Consider the following 17,428-nt stretch of genomic DNA (forward strand, 5'->3'; position numbering starts at 1 on the left):
GAAGCTGAGACATCGGCCAGCAGATGCCGCATCATGATTGGGTCCACAAGTGCATTAATCGATTTACCCCTCTGAAAGGAGAAAGGCCCACGGGGAGGGTTTTGGTGTGGGGAGGGAGCAAAGCAAGAGGTGCATGCTTACACCATCTGTAGCTTGTAATTCAGAAGAGATTGATAAATGAGGGGGAAGTGGGATTGTAAGGGGTGGTGTGTGTGGTCAGCTTTGCCTCTGACTCCCTGAGCGGTTCGAATCGCTCCCACTCCCTTGGTTCTAGACCTGGACTTATTTGGGGGTTGTAATGAAATTGCCGCAGACAACTGAGTTGGTGAAAAGAACTTGGATTTTATTTGAGACAGGAAAATATAAACAACACAATAAATCTTATCACTCTAAAAGGGGGAACACTTCGGAATATATGAGGGAGAATGACAATAGACAGAATATTTCACCCCTACCAATCCCACCTTACTAGCTAAGTTGGACTCTAAAGGATCAGGGATAATGCTCACCAAATGCAGGAATAGTTGGTAGAGTGGAAAAACTTGCAGATCTTCGGTTTCTTCCGAGTTGGTTTCTTGTTGGTCGCAGTGGCCCAATATTATCTAGTTGTTGGTAATATTATTGGTTGTTTGTTTCGCGGGGCCCTTGGTTGCCGCGATTCCTTTCCATTCTCCTTCTGTTGTCCTTCCGTCGATTGATTGTCCCGAGGCTGATGTCTTTCGAATGTGCCTCTTTCTGTGTCTGTCCAAACTGTACTGTACTGCTGACTTCAATTCACTGACTGCTGTTTCAATTCTCTGACTGAACTGTACTGCTCGAACTGATCGAACCCATCGAACTAACTGATTTCTTGTGGAGACAGGTCTTTAGTTTATCCTAATTAAGGCCTGCTTATCTGCCTGCCAAATCAGTCTCGGTTCATTGTTAAATTTTGGGCGGGCTCGTTAACATTGATCTGTTCAAATTGTTTAATTGGTTTTGGGATGGCCCTATCGATTGTTTAACCTCTTGTTTAATTGTCAGTTTTGTCCTTAGTCTTCGAGTTTCCTGTGGGGCCTTGAGATTCTTTGTTGGTTGGCTAAATGATTTGGTTTATGCATGACTTGGATGGCTTCTGTGAGGCTGTTCTTCCGTGGGTCTATTTTCGGCATGTAAATGTCTTGATAGGGGCTAAGTGACGTTTACAGTTTCCCCCAGACAGTTTGATTACCTCGAATACTCAAACTGGCTACTTCATAGGTAGATCCCAAATTCTTTGTTGCAGCCTTTCACAGGCCTGGACATGTCTTTTAAAATAGCCAAATCCTGGGGTTTTGACTTTAAGCCCCTTTTGGCCCAATATTCTTTTAAACAGTCCAAAAATCTCCTCTTTGGGGTAATCTTCTTGGTTTGAGGGAATCTGCAGAATTTTGCGAACCTTACAAACCCCCCTTGATACTTTAAACCCTATAGTATCATGCAGTTGTGAGCAAAATTTTCTGACCCTTGGGAACTAACCTTTCCCTGTATTATCTAAACTAAAACCCAAAAAACAAAAACATTCTCCCGTTCCCTTTAGGTGTAGTGTTTACACAGATATACAAGGTATGAAAAATTCAATTACATTCACATCCAAGCACAGAGGGGGTCCAACACCCCTGCACCACTTGGAAAAATTACACACATAGGAAAAAATAATGACACACACACTCATCAAACTTTATTTTTTATAACGGTCGAGGTTGGTTTTATACCTGGTTGTAAACTTTATTTTTGTCCCATGCTCCCTCATGTTGAGAGCGGAGCATCTGGTCCCTTCACTTGCACTTTGTACACAGCAAGTAGAAGACTATGCCGAGCTGGCAAACCACTAAAAGATGTGAAGCCAGTCAGGGGACCTCTATATTTTCAAAAATGTCCCACCAGGGTGGAACTACAATATCCAAGATCTTTGCCCCTATCTCGACTGTCTTCTGCACTAAAGTATAGAAATGTTTCTGTGAGATGACCACTGCTTTTAATAGGGCGGTAAGATGTTCTGGTAGAGGGGGAATCTCATAGCTGAAATGTGTTACGTAATTTTGCAGGTTGGTAATGTTTTCCCTGACAGTGAGGTGAACAGTTGAGGGTTAAGGGACGGGTACAATCCATTCCTGGGCCACTTGAACTTCTGCCTCGGGGTTAAAACAGAAACTGCTGTCACTCACCGGACACCAGGTGTGCTGTCCATGCTGGTAGTGGGGTGCACTTGTGGTGCCACAATGGGGGTGATTTTCATTCAGAAGTCGGGAAAGAGGCGGGACTACAACTTTCGGGGTTGTAGTCCCGTCTCCATCGAGATGCGGCCATTCCACGCGATTTTAACTTGATTGACCTTATTGAGCCCGCCCAGCAGGCTCAGCAGGACAATTAAGGGCCACCCGGCAACAGGTGACGTCACAGACTGAAATTTCATCTGTCAAGACGTGTTGACAGATGAAATATCAGTGTTTCACAGCTGTTTGAAGCTGTCAAACACTGACAGTCTTACTTCTAACCTGAGCCCTTCTACGCAGACTCAGTTAGAAATCTCACCAGCACTGAAAGCTGCAGGCTGTCACTTTTGACAGTTCACAGCCATTCTGCTTTCTGTGCCGGCTGGATGATGGACTCCCGAAACCTGGAGGAAGGAAGGCTGCAGAGGTAAGTACAGGTAATTTAAACTTCTTTACTTTAGACACACCAAACACACTTACCTTTGCACTCATGCACCCATCACTCACCTGAACACCAACATCTCGACCCCTCCAAGTCCTTCAACCTGACGGCCCGACTCCTCTAACTTGGCGTGGTTTGGAGCCATTGGGAATCCCTCACTTCAAGCTTTAAAATAGGGATTAGGCTAAAAACTGCCTGTTAACTACCTGTTAACAGGCAGTTAATTGTCACTAATCCCTTCTCGCCTCGGGTCGGCGGGTCCCAGTGCGGGGCGGGTACCCACCTCCTTTGAAACTTACATGGAGGCGGGTTTTGGGCGGGATGGTGTCGGGACCCACGAATTCGGGACTTTAACCCCCCGCACACCTCCAATCCCGACTCCATGGATCAATGAAAATCGAACCCAATATGTCCCACCCCATATGAATGCTACCTGTGGGGAAACATGGCCTTGTGCCATTGCCTCCATGGTACAGTTCACAGGTTGTGCGCCAGCAGCTTTAAACCCGCACTGTGGTCTCAAATAGGCATTCAAGTGCTGGGGACACAGTATTATGCATGCTCCCCGGCTTCGGCACCCGGAGAGGTCTGTACCTGTCATAGCGTGCTCCCAATTTATGACATAAGGTGGGACCTATGCAAAACGGACGTGTGCACCCCCTTGAATGATCCCAATGTTCTCCACCCTGTATACCGGTGCGGGTCGGGCTGTCCCACCCATGACTGGCATCCTCACTACTATCCCCATGATAGTGTGATTGGAAAATCCGCAATCCACTGGAACAGGGTAGGCTTCAGAGGCTAGGCGGAGCTGACACGGGCTCAACGAATTACTAAATGGGTGGAGGGCTGCAAGGTGCTTGTTGCTAATCCAGGAGGGGACTAAACCTTGTTTTAAATCCTCCAGGTTGCTGCGGCCCTCACCCAGCAACCATGCCCCGTATAGCACGCACACCTCATTCTGTGCAGCTTGATCCAAAGCATTTCTGTCCTCCTGTATAGCTTGGTCCTCATGTAGCTCTGAGCCTACCACTGTGTTCTCCTCTGTTAGGATTTTTTTTAACTGGGTCTTTAAACAATTTATCTGAGTTTGTAACTCTATATCATCTAGGCTGTTTATCACTGAGGACCCTGTACTATAAGCAGTGAAAATGTCATTCCAGGTTCCTCTCCTTTGTCTCCCTGCACCCATATTATGCTCAGGATGGAAACCGTACAGTTTCGCTTTGTCTACCCTGACAAAGTCGAATTCAGAACATTTTCTAAACATTTCCTTCAGCACGGCTTGGTACAACTGTTCTGTCTCCTTACGGCACCACTCAGGTAAGTGCACCTCAGTCAGGTTTAGGATCACTAAGGCCACTGCATAGTGTACCCCCTGGTACAGCAACTTATCGGTTGGCACTAGGACTAAACCCATTCCCTGGTCCCTTGGTGGTGGTAGGACACCTCTGGGCTATAGTCCGTGATGTTGCGGTCGTGGGCAGGTGCTTTCAGGGGTGGGTTATGAGTTCGGTGGTGTTGACTGGGATTGGGGAGTGTGGGATCGCGCATGCATGCAGGCTGGAATCCCACTCTATCCCCTCTCCGGCATCTTGCCATTGCCGGTGGAAAATGATGGATATGCCTGTAGGGCAGACCTTCTCTGACCCCCATATACAAACATAAATCCCCTGATCCGGCTCCCACCACTTGTCCTAGCACACACTTGTAAGGGGTTTTAGATCGCAGAGGTTTCTCTCTCTAGAGGCCTCTCTCTCTTACACAGTAAAACCTTGAGTGGTTCGACCCACTCGCCCCTTAGATTCTGTACTCTGGACTTTGGGGCAGGAACTACAATGTAGAGAAAACTCTTGTAGACCAAGTTTGATGAAACGAAATGAAATTTTATTGCATATGGAAAAATAAATCAAATGCAAGCAGATAAGAGAGTACATGGGAGGGAAAAACACAAACAAATCATAACGACACAATACTAACTGAGGCAAATACAGGCATCTTATATTCTACAAAAATCATCATGAAATAAGGAAACACATGGAACATCGAGGGATAACAACTCATGTTAATTGTACCCTTAAGTCCACCCCCCCACCGTTAAACCTATCTAGATCTGATTGTGAAGGGCCAGAAACATGCTCACCAATCCAACTAGGAAGTACCAGGTTTTGAAAACAAGTCTAGGTTTTGATCCCTTCAGGCGTCCCATCTCCTCGTGGATCGTGGAACCCCAGCGAGCTGCGTCACACCTCTCTCCTGAGGTGGGGTTCGGGGGCGGCTGGACACCAGCTGGCCTAGATGTCGGCAGGGTCGGGGATCGTCGGCTCGACCCTGGTCAGAGGAGCCTTGGGCTGGCCTTCATCGTTTCTTCATTTTATTTTTGTCTCTTCTCCCGAGACGGGAGAGGGCCTCTCGTTTTCGTCAATGGCCCAGGGTTGGTCGATGATCTCCCGCTGATTGACCCCGGGGCGGGATGCCGGCTCGAACGGTCTTCTTGATGGCGGCTTAGTCTCCTTCTTCTTCCTCTGATGGTGGAGAGGAGTTCGCTGATCTTCTCCCAAACCAGCTCCTCTTTACCCAGCTCAACAACCGCCAGATTTCACTGTTCGAATACAACTCTCCAACGACTCAACTGTCCGACAACTGTTCAACTGTCCCAATTCCCCTTCAACTCCTCCAATTATACTTTTCCTTCAAAAGCCTCCATTTCCCACCCAAAATCAGGTTAGTCTTTGTTTAACTTTTGGTGGGCTGGGAGCACAGCGGGGTAGTTATTATATTTTTAAATATTTTAGATAGCCGGTAAAGGCCCATCTCTGGTCTGGAATGACCCTCATTGTTTTTAATGTCCTGCTGGTCTTGTTATCTAGTCCTTGGTGCTGTTCTCATGAATATGAAATTGTCCCCTTTTGCCTGGGTCAACATTTAGATGGCCTCTGTCTCCAGGCCGATCTTGACTGGATCTGCATCTAATCCATATGTATATGTGGGGGTCTGGTTTCGTTCTCTCAGAAACAGCTTCCAGAACTTACTGTGGGTTGAATCCACAAAGCTGTCTGAGGATTCGCAGGAACTATTTTAAAATGTCCCAATAAGCCGGTCACGTGATATCGTGGCCATTTTGTCTGCCCCTTTTTCTGGGCTTCTTTTAAAACAGTCTTTAAAAATCATGGCCTCTTCTGCCATTTGACCCTTTATAATATAAAGTTCAATTTTGCGAATCCTACACTCCCCCCTGATGATACTGTAACTTGCTTGAAGTATCATAATTATGGGTGAGCAAAATTTTCTGACTTTCCACAATCAAACTATCCCCAGTATTTAACTATCTATGACCCCACGACACATGCATTTCCCATTTCAGAAAAATATCTAGTGTATAATGAGTATCTACAGATGGCAATATCTTGGAGATAAAATCTGACAACTTACTTCCAGGTGTGGAGGGGGGCCTTATACCCCTACATCACCGAGTGCATACACACTATCTTTTAATAATAACAACACATCTAATTCAAATGCAATAAGAAAAATAAAGTACACACGAAAATTACAATGTACATGAATACATATCAAAAAATAATACAGAGGAGGGAGGGAAAACTTTAACTTTATATAAAGCAGCAAGATCTAAACGGGTGTCTCTTCTTCTACCCGCACATAATGCTCCCTCCATTCCCCTCTATTCTCATACTTTTGCAAATGTTCGACCTTTTTACAGTGTGCAAACAGTAAATAAACTACAATGACAACCTGGCACACTACAAGAATGTGGGAGGCTATCCTAATCCATGAAGGGACTTCTATATTAGTGAACAGGTCCCACCATGGTGGGGTCACTATGTCCAATATGTCTGCCCCTATCTCTAAAGTCTTCTGCTCCAGTGTGTAGAAATGTTTCTGTGAAACAACAACGGCTTTTAATATCTTGGTGAGGTGTTCAGGGAGAGGGAGAATGATTATCCAAAATGTGCAACGAATCACTGCAGATTGGTGAAGTTCTCTTTAACAGTGATGTGAACAGCGGAAGGTTCAGGAATGGGGACAATTCACTCCTGGGCCACTTGAACTTCTGCCCTGGGCTTGAAATAGAAGCTGCTGTCACTAACCGGACAACAACCATGCTGTCCATGCTGGTAGTGGGGCACTGCAGTGGTGACGCATTATGTCCCACCTCCTATATATGCCACCTGCGGGGTCACATGGCCTTGTGCCATTGCCTCCATGGTGCAATTTATAGGCCTCGCGCCAGCAGTTCTGAACCCGCACTGTGGTTTTGAATGGGCATTCAAGTGCTGGGGACACAGGATGATGTGTGCTCCCCGGCTCTGGCACCCCGAGAGGCCGGTACCCATCATTGCATGCTCACATCGAATGACGTAAGGTGGGACCCCTGTGTAGTGAATGTGCGCACCCCCCTGAATGACTCCAATGTTCTCCACCCTGTATACCGGGGCGGATTTGTCTGTCTTTCCCATCACCGGCATTCTTACCACTATACCCATAATGGTGCGATTAGACCGCCCACAGTCCACTGGGACTGGGTAGGCCTCTGAAGCTAGTCTGAGCGGGCACGAGCTCAATGCATTCTCAAAAGGGTGGAGGGCTGCGAGGTGCTTGTTGCTGATCCAGGAGGGGACTAAACCTTGTTTCAAATCCTCCAGGTTACTGCAGCCCTCGCCCAGTAACCACGCCCCGTATAGCACACAAGCTTTGTTCTGCGCAGCCTGATCAGACGCGTTTCGATCCTCCCTGATGAGAGCATTTACCGTTCTGGCGTGTTTTTCCAGCTCAGCTATAATTTCTTTTAGGTGTAGTGTCATGGCCTGGTCCTCATGTAACTCAGAACCCACTACCTTATTCTCGTCAGTCAGTATCTTTCTTAGCTGTGTTTTTAAACCATTGATCTGGGTTTGCAGCTCTACGTCATCCAGTGTGTTGATGACGGAAATTCCTGTATTAAAAGCTGTGAAAATATAATTTACTGCACCCCTTCTTTGTCTCCCTATCCTGTCCAAGACCTCATGTGGTGTGGTGTACAATTCGGCTCTGTCGACCTCGGCAAAGTCGAATTCCTAAAACTGTTTAAACATGTTTGTTAACAGGACCTGGTATAATTGCTCCGTTTCCCTGGGGCACCACTCTGGCAATCGTACCTCGGTGAGGTTTAAAATCACCGAAGCCACCGCGTAGTGCACCCCTTGGTACAGCACCTGACCTGTGGGTACCAATACCAATCCATTCCCGGGTCCCTTTGTTGTGGTGGGGCACCCTTCCTTGAGGGCTTTAGCTACTGGAACTGTGGGCAGGGGCTTGCGGGGTCGGGTGATGAGCTCCGTGGCATTTCCTGGGATCTGAGAGTATGGGACTCCGCACGCCCGTGTGCTGACGTCCCACCTCATTCCTTGTCCAGCATCCTGCCACTGTCTTTGGAAAAAGATGGAGACGCCTGTGGGGCAAGCGCGTTCTGAACCCCACATACAGATGTAGATCCCCTCATCTGGTTCCCACCATTAGTCCGAACAGACACTCAACACCCCATGAGTTCCCGTAATAGTCCAATGTGTGTTGTTACCCAGTCTCTCCCACTCCACAGTGGAGTTCTTCATGGTGCTGCTCAACTTGCGCAGCCACCATCAACGATTCAAAGGTACCCATCAGTGGCAAACAAGGCAAATCTTCCTCCCAGCGGTGACGCTGATCCTGGGTGCGATGACCCTCACCCTGGGGCACATCAGAGATGTTTCCCTGTATGCAAACCCCGTCTGGCTGGAGTATTCAGTGGAGTTCGACCCCAGCCAGCCTGGCCACCTTCCTTCATGGAAGTAGACAGCAGTCTCTTCAGCGTCCCGTGGGCCGGTTCCATCAGTCACGATGGGGCCTGTTGCCAGAGCACCCGTAAATTGTGGAGTCCTTGGTGTGGCCCCGATAGGCCCAGGTCCATCCGATCGTCATGAACGCAACGAGGATCCCTCTCATCTTTTCTGGCTCCTGTAACAGATCGAACAATATAGCCAGGCTCCCGAGAGATTCTGGCTTAGGTGACGGCATGATCGGGTCTTTCGACCTCGATCCAAAAATACACACATACTGGGCAGATTTCAAAACTACTTAAAATCTAATCACCTTAATATTTACACACCTTAAACTTAAACTTAAACTTAACTTATGTACAGCGCCGCCCGTCCCCGGGTGGCTTGCCTAATCACTGATTGGACTGCAGCTCGCCGCTCCCTGTGGCGGGGCTGCAGTGACCTGTGGCTTGGGTTCCCCGCAGCCTTTTGCTGTTAATCGGGGACTGCGTTTTGTCAAGGATTTCTCAAGTCGGCGTTTACTGGGAGCGGGGGACTCGGGCCAAGGTTTTACTGGCTGAGGCGTTCGAGTCGACCTGCGAAAAGGTACTTTGGGCGTGGCTCCCTTAGCGAGTGGACCTTCGGGTGGGACCTTAGCTCTCACAGCCCGTGGCTCTTCCACGACTGTGGGCTTCGGCTCCCTCCCCTCAGGCTCCGCCCCTTTGGGATTTGGGCAGGCTCCCTTGGCGAGTGGACCTTCGGGTGGGACTTTAGCTCTCACAGCCCGTGGCTCTTCCACGACTGTGGGCTTTGGCTCCCTCCCCTCAGGCTCCGCCCCTTTGGGATTCGGGCAGGCTCCCTTGGACTGTGGGCTTCAGCTCCCTCCCCTCAGGCTCCGCCCCTTTGGGATTCGGGCAGGCTCCCTTGGCGAGTGGACCTTCAGGTGGGACTTTAGCTCTCACAGCCCGTGGCTCTTCCATGACTGTGGGCTTCGGCTCCCTTCCCTCAGGCTCCGCCCCTTTGGGATTTGGGTCTGTGGCAGACGACTCCTCCTCACCTGTCCCTAAAGGTGGAGGATCTCTGCCCCCAATTTCTACCTCCCCCATGCTCGAGTCGAGGGCGGGACCTCCGTCCTCCGACTCCACCTCCTCCAGAATCGTGTCGAGGGCGGGACCTTGTTGTTCGGGCCCCTCCTCGTCTGAGTTCCAGGCCACAGGGGAAGCCTCCCCCCAGGTGGGCAGGACAGCTTCTCCTTCCAAACAGGCTACAACGCCAGCTTGTGTGGTCTGTGACTCATCGCACGTCTCAGGTTGAGGATTTTTACCCTCAGACCTGGCTTCGGTTGCTGATACTCTTGCACCCGGTTTAAACAGTTTGCACCGTCTTATGTGAAACCACTTGTTGCGTCGGGACACCTCTACTGCGCGACTGGCGTGGACCGGTGGATTTTTCACCGATTCCGGTCTATCCTCCTGGTCTACGGCTCTCTCGCCAGCGCATAGGGTTAGACCCTAGAATTTCACTTCTTGCCGGCCAACCCGCGCCTTCGTTGGGTTTTCCTTAACACTTTCTATCTCTTCCACATTCGTACCCGCTCCCCAGAGACAATGATTTCTCAGGTCCACGTGGATCCCGTGGGCCACCAAGAAATCAGACCCCAGGACTCCCATTCCACCTCCCACCTCCCACTTCATTAGTGTACACTTCCACGTGGTGCGGAGTGATCCTAAACGAATGGAGAGGGGAAGAGAATGTGCGCCAGCCTGTTCTTCGCCCGTGAAGCCCGACAGGAGGTATGGGACCCCGGTGGACAGAGGTGAGGCGGTGGGGTTATCTGCGTGGATTACAGTGCACGATGCTCCCGTATCCAACAGATAGGTCCCTTTTACCTCCTCCACTTCCATCTCCACGAGGGGTCATCTCCATACATCATATCGCAGCGCACACAGGTAGACGGGCTGTGCTGACTCTAGTCATTTGGGCACAACGGTCGGGGTTTCGGGCACGACAAGACCGGTGGTGACAGCTATTTTCCCCTGTGAAATCATCAGAGACCGCATTGTCTCTATGATTGATTCAATCGCAGCGGGATCCATAACTGCACCAGCTCCTTGTGCTGGGGCAGGAGCTACGGCTTGGGTTTGGGCTGGTGCTGGGGCGGCGGTCTGGGCTTGGGCTTGGGCTGCGGGAAATTTCCCTTTATTATCCTTCCACGGATTTCTACAGTCCTTGCGCCAATGTCCATCTTTCCCACACCCGTAGCAATTGAGCTTGGCTTGGACAGGGCGATTCCCCTCCTGACGCCACTCCTTCTTGCTTGGGGCTGCGGGTTTTGCCTCATGCACCTTTCCCTTCTGGAGAGGTGTTTCCTGACCTCTACAATTCTTGTACGCAACATTTAGCTGACGGAGCACCGTCTCCTCCGTGACACCGGGACCTTGGGGATCAAACCATGACCTGGCTAGGGCCCGTATCTCTGGCAAGCTGTTGGTAAGCAAGCAACAGAGCCAATGAACCTGCTGTTCGTCGCTCATTGCAGCCCGTTCAGGCATACCCGGACAGCTGCGTCGATACACTGGCCACAGCCTTTTTGCGAAAACCCGTGGGGGTTCTCCAGATAGCTGCACGGTCCCTTCGACACGGTCGAACGGACTACCGTCATCCACTCCCATTACTTCTAAAACTTCTTCCCTGAGATCCGTATACCCTTTCCGTCCCCTCTTACTTTCATCTGAGAGGCACTGAAGGATTGTGCAATCCAGGGAGAAAAGCAACAGTTTCACCTGTTCCTGTTCATCACAGTCATTAATGGCTGCTGTTTCCTCTATCTCCCTGAAATGAATCGAGGGATCTCCCTTTACTGTGAGTCGTGTGAGGTGGCTCACCATGGACCTTAATTGCGGGGCAGCGTAGGGCACCACGAGCTGGTTCTGGTGGAGTCCAACATCGTCATTGGCGGCGTTGGGACCGAACCTCTGGTGCCGAGCGGGACACATTGGTGCCGGTCCCGGCTTTGCTACCAGTGGCTCTTCTTCCTCACATTCCACCTCGGCTACCTCCTCTTTTACCACCCCCTGTTTTTCTGGCCAAGTCTCAATATAGCTCAGCGGTGCTGAGGGCTTGGTGGCTGGTACCACAACTACTTCAGCTGGAATCGGCTGTTTCAATTCCTTTAAAAAGTCCATGTGACTGGCTTTCGGGCTGACGAGACACACCATGCCTTTTGCCTTAACCAGGGCCATTCTTAGGTCCTCTATGGTCTTTTGGCAGGGGCCGTGGTCTGTGCTCTCAAACCCATGCTCGAGGGCTAGCTTGTAAGCTGCCTTAACCTCCACTACTCTCTCCTCCTGCGCTCTTAGCTGTTGTGCGAGGCGGGCGTTTTTCTCCCGTAACCTCGTTTCATTGATCTTTGCCTCAGTAACCTGGCACTCCAGGTACTCTATCCTTGCCTGATGTTGACTAGCTACCACTTGGCGTTCCTGATTTAGAGCTTGAAGCGCTGTGATGAGTTTTTCCCCACCCATGGCCTTTTCCTCTCTCTCTGCTGACTGGGTTGTGATCCTGGCTGCCTGTGCTGCAACGACTCGGTCCAAGATCTGGACCTGCTTCTTGTAACACATCAGCCACACTGCCTTCTCCACTGACTTCTTATGCTCTTTGCTCTCTGTCCACCGGATGGCTGCGTCCACCAGACACCCATCCAGTAAGAGATTGGAAATCCACTGCTTAGTGAGATTTACCTTGCCAAAGACATAATCCGCTATTCTCTCATCCATTGCAGTTTGACCATTCAAACTCAGATCTACTACATTGCAATCCTGCTGCCAGAGTCCTGCCGCGGTCGCCATTTTCTGTAAGGGGTTTTAGATCGCAGAGGTTTCTCTCTCTAGAGGCCTCTCTCTCTTGCACAGTAAAACCTTGAGTGGTTCGACCCACTCATCCCTTAGATTCTATACTTTGGACTTTGGGGCAGGAACTACAATGTAGAGAAAACTCTTGTAGACCAAGTTTGATGAAACAAAATGAAATTTTATTGCATATGGAAAAATAAATCAAATGCAAGCAGATAAGGGAGTACATGGGAGGGAAAAACACAAACAAATCATAACGACACAACACTAACTAAGGCAAATACAGGCATCTTATACTCGACAAAAATCATCATGAAATAAGGAAACACACGGAACATCGAAGGGCAACAACTCATGTTAATTGTACCCTTAAGTCCACCCCCCCTTAAACCTATCTAGATCTGATTGTGAAGGGCCAGAAACATGCTCACCAATCCAACTAGGAAGTACCAGGTTTTGAAAACAAGTCTGGGTTTTGATCCCTTCAGGCGTCCCGTCTCCTCGAGGATCGTGGAACCCCAGCGAGCTGCGTCACACCTCTCTCCTGAGGTGGGGGTTGGGGGCGGCTGGACACCGGCTGGCCTGGATGTCGGCGGGGTCGGGGATCGTCGGCTCGACCCTGGTCAGAGGAGCCTTGGGCTGGCCTTCATCGTTTCTTCAGTTTATTTTTGTCTCTTCTCCCGAGTTGGGAGAGGGCCTCTCGGTTTCGTCAATGGCCCGGGGTTGGTCGATGATCTCCCGCTGTTTGACCCCAGGGCGGGACGCCGGCTCAAACGGTCTTCTTGATGGCGGCTTAGTCTCCTTCTTCTTCCTCCGATGGTGGAGAGGAGTTCGCTGATCTTCTCCCAAACCAGCTCCTCTTTACCCAGCTCAACAACCGCCAGATTTCACTGTTCGAATACAACTCTCCAACGACTCAACTGTCCGACAACTGTTCAACTGTCCCAATTCCACTTCAACTCCTCCAATTATACTTTTCCTTCAGAAGCCTCCACTTCCCGCCCAAAATCAGGTTAGTCTTTGTTTAACTTTTGGTGGGCTGGGAGCACAGCGGGGCAGTTATTATATTTTAAAATATTTTAGATAGCCGGTAAAGGCCCATCTCTGGTCTGGAATGACCCTCATTGTTTTTAATGTCCTGCTGATCTTGTTATCTAGTCCTTGGTGCTGTTCTCATGAATATGAAATTGTCCCCTTTTGTCTGGGTCAACATTTAGATGGCCCCTGTCTCCAGGCCGATCTTGACTGGACCTGCATCTAATCCATATGTATATGTGGGGGTCTGGTTTCATTCTCTCAGAAACGGCTTCCAGAACTTACTGTGGGTTGAATCCACAAAGCTGTCTGAAGATACGCAGGAACCATTTTAAAATGTCCCAATAAGCCGGTCACGTGGTATGGTGGCCATTTTGTCTGCCCCTTTTTCTGGGCTTCTTTTAAAACAGTCTTTAAAAATCATGGCCTCTTCTGTCATTTGACCCTTTATAATATAAAGTTCAATTTTGCGAATCCTACAACTCAATCCCCCTCGGGTCCCTGTAATCGTCCGATGAGTATTGTTCCCCAATTGTTCCCAATCGACTGCGGGGGTTTCTTACACCCTTGCTCAGCTTTCTGAGCCACCACCACCTATCCAAGGGAATCCGTCCATTACATGTCAAACACACACGTTTCCCCTCGGTGACACTGACCCTTGTAGCAACGATCTGTGGGGCACGGGATGGTGGCCACCCCGTACGTGAACCTGGTCTGGCTGGAGTACTGGGTCGAGTTAGACCCCAACCACCCTGGCCACCTTCCCTCATGGAAGTAGATGTCAAGCTCCCCCTGCGGTAACAATCAGTGCTCTCTCTCCTGAGCACCCATAGATGTGGGAGTTCTCCATGTCTCCTCGATCACCGATGCTCACCCCTACCAGGGCGAGCAGGAGCAGAACCTTTCTCATCCCGATTTCCTTTCTGTAGGGACACACAAACAAAATAGCCATGCCCCGAGAAGGTTCTCTGGCCTGACACAGTTATCAAAATTCAAAACTTAAACTTATCCTATGCTAAAATTAAACCACTAGAATTCCAAACTGTGAAAAACTGAAAAACACACTTAAAATACTTCAGAAAGCTATATACATCCGCCGTCCGTCTCCGTACGGCCAGGCTAATTCCTGTTAGGCCTCTGCCTTTTGTGGAATCTGGGCAGCTTGTATGCCTGGACGTAAGGTGATCTGTGCCACCGGACTCGGAGAGTCCTCCTTAAAAGACCTGGGAGTTTCCCTGAATCCCAGTTAATCAGGGGAGTGTGCCCTCCTGTGCTGCAGCACACTACCCCCTTCTGTGCAGCTGCCGAGTCCCTATCCTGTCCTGTGGGTTCCCCGCAGCCTGATGTCGTAGGCTGGGGACCCTTCTCTCTCTCTCTGTCCAACGCTACCTCTCCTGTGAGTCCCTCACCTTTGCAGGCTGTAGGCTGGGGATCCGTATCCCTAGACTTGTCCCTGACCTTGGTTTTTCCCTTTCTGTTAAGGGTTCTCCTGGGGCTGGACCATTTAAAATGATACTCGGGTGACCACAGTAGTCTAGGCTGTGGTATGCGAGGAGACCTTCTTAAGGCTCCGGCTACTGGGGGTGTACCTGAGTCCCGCTTAATTGGTGGGAGTGCCCCTCCAATCACACACGTCACTGCCCCCAGCTTTGCGGTCTCTGAGTCTATCACAGCTGCAAGCTGCTGCTTTCTAAGTTAACACGGTTCGCCCTTGCTGGCCGTTCCCTTTCTCGGGTTTAAACAGTTTACGTTGCTTAATGTAATTAGCAGCCTGTTTTAAAGCCTCATCCGCTGCCCCGAACGGGCCTTCTATGGAGTCCCCATTCTCTCTCTTTACCAGGACGGCCTTAAGGACGGAATCCTGGGCTTGGACCTGCTTTAAGTCCAGGGCCAAAGCTACCCCCTGTGTGCCTCCCTTGTCCTGGATTGCGGCTACCGGACCTGCTCTACAGGGATCCCAGGACTCTCCTTCCCTGGCCCCCTGCTTGGCCACATCGTCGGTCTTTTGGTTACCCTCCCACGTGGTATGGAGGGATCCTAAATCTATGGCCAGAGGTTTGGACATTTCCCCAGCCTGCTCGTTCCCTGTGAATCCCATTAGGCTAAACGGGACCTTGTTAGACCTGGGTGAATTGGTCGGGTCTTCCGAATGGACCACCGCGCTGGAAGCTCCAGTGTCCACCAAATATCTCCCCTGCACCGTCTCCACCCCCATCTTAACACAGGGCCTGCCCCCCTCATCGTATTCAAGGGGACACAAGTCGACAGGCTACGCTGGTTCTAGTCATAGGTCTGGGTTGTATGGGGCAGATGGGGTTAAAGCACCCGTGGCTGTGGCTACCTTCCCTGGGCCATTTAATATAACTCGGAGCGCAGCTACTATTGAATCAAGCATGGGGGGAGAGGTCGGTGTTTCTGTTTTTGGGGCAGGAGCTGGGGAGTTTTTTCCTACACTATCCTTCCAAGGATTTCTACAGTCCCTTCTCCAATGCCCACTCTTCCCGCACCCGAAGCAGTTACGCCTCGTATCGGAAGGGATACCCCCTTCCTGGTGCCATTCCTTCTTACCTTGGCTAGTTTTTATTTCATATACTTCTCCTTTTGGTGGGTGCTCTTCTATCCCTCTACCGTTCCGGTAAGCCAGGGTCAGTTGTCTGACCACTGTCTCCTCGGTGACCCGGGGGTCTTTCAGGTCAAACCAAAGCTCAGCCTTGGCTCTGATCCGTGGCAAGCTGTTTGCCACCAGACTTCGGAGCCAGTGGGCCAGCTCATTCTGGTTCAGGTGAGCCTGGTTGAGAACTCCATTAAAGGCACTCCTGTACACAGGCCACAGCCTGTCTGCGAAAGCCTGTGGGGTCTCCACCCGGGAGAACAGACTACCATCATACATCCCCGTCGCCTCCAGAACTTGATCCCGGATGGCAGCGTACCCGCCCTGTCCCTTCTTGCACTCGGCAGAGAGGGACTGGTACAGCTTACCATCAAAGGTGAACAGAAGCATCTTGACCATCTCTGAGTCGTCGCACTCATTAATGCCTGCTGCTTGTTCCACTTCCATAAAGTGGACTGAGGGATCTCCCTTGTGGGTGAGTTTGTCCAGGTGGCTTACCATAGCCCTAAGCTGTTGGGTCCCATGGGGAATCACGAATTGGCTTTCAAGGGGCCCCTGGCCCCTACCACCCCCAGGTGGGCCAAACATTTGCTGTCGAGTCGGGCACATCGGCCCCAGCTCTGACCTTTCCTGCATTTGTTTGCCCACTTCACCCTGCTGCCAAACCGAGTCAAAACCCAGCGCCACAGGTGGTGGTGGTGTGCACTCCTGCCTGTCCTCCCTACAGATTGCTTTTCCCTCCTGCTGCCCAACCGAGTCATTCCCCGGTGCCACAGGTGACATCTGAACAGTTTCTCCTTCTACTTCCAGGTCCACCCGGGCCACACCCGGGCTCACTCGGCATACCATGCCTTTTGCCCTGGACAGAGCAAGTTTTAAACTGTCGACCTGCTTTTGGCAGGGGCCGTGATCTCCCGCTTCAAAATCCCTGGTGCTTGCTACTTTATAAGGTGCCTGCACATCTCTGAACTTTTCCTCCTGTTCTTTTAACTGTCTGGTTAGGTGAGTGTTCTCCTCTTTCAGTACAAGCTCATTGCTTTTTGCTTCGGTGATTTGGCACCGAAAATACTCATGCCTGTTCCTGTGTTTCTCTACCAGCTGTAATTTCTCTTGACTGTGGGCTTGTAATTCCTGCAATATTCCTTCCCCTGCTATAGCTCTTGCCTAAGACAGTTTGGCTGCCTCCTGCAGCTCTGCTGTTAACACTTTAATGTGCTGATCTAAAAGCTGGATCTGTTGCAGGGCGCAGACCAACCAGATGGCCTTTTCCACCGACTTCTTGTGATCCTTGCTCTCAGTCCATTTGGCTGCAGCATCCATGGGCCGCTCAGCACGCAACAGACTGGTCACCCATTTCTTGGTGATATTCACCTTCTCAAAAACATAAGAGGAAATCCTCTCTTCCATCTTCGTTCTTTCATCAAACACAGGGTCTGTTGCATTACATCCCTTTTGCCAAAGTC

Source organism: Somniosus microcephalus, chromosome 8 (genome assembly GCF_052327205.1).
Source record: "Somniosus microcephalus isolate GS21.2 chromosome 8, FLI_Smic_1.0, whole genome shotgun sequence".
NCBI lineage: Eukaryota > Metazoa > Chordata > Chondrichthyes > Squaliformes > Somniosidae > Somniosus > Somniosus microcephalus.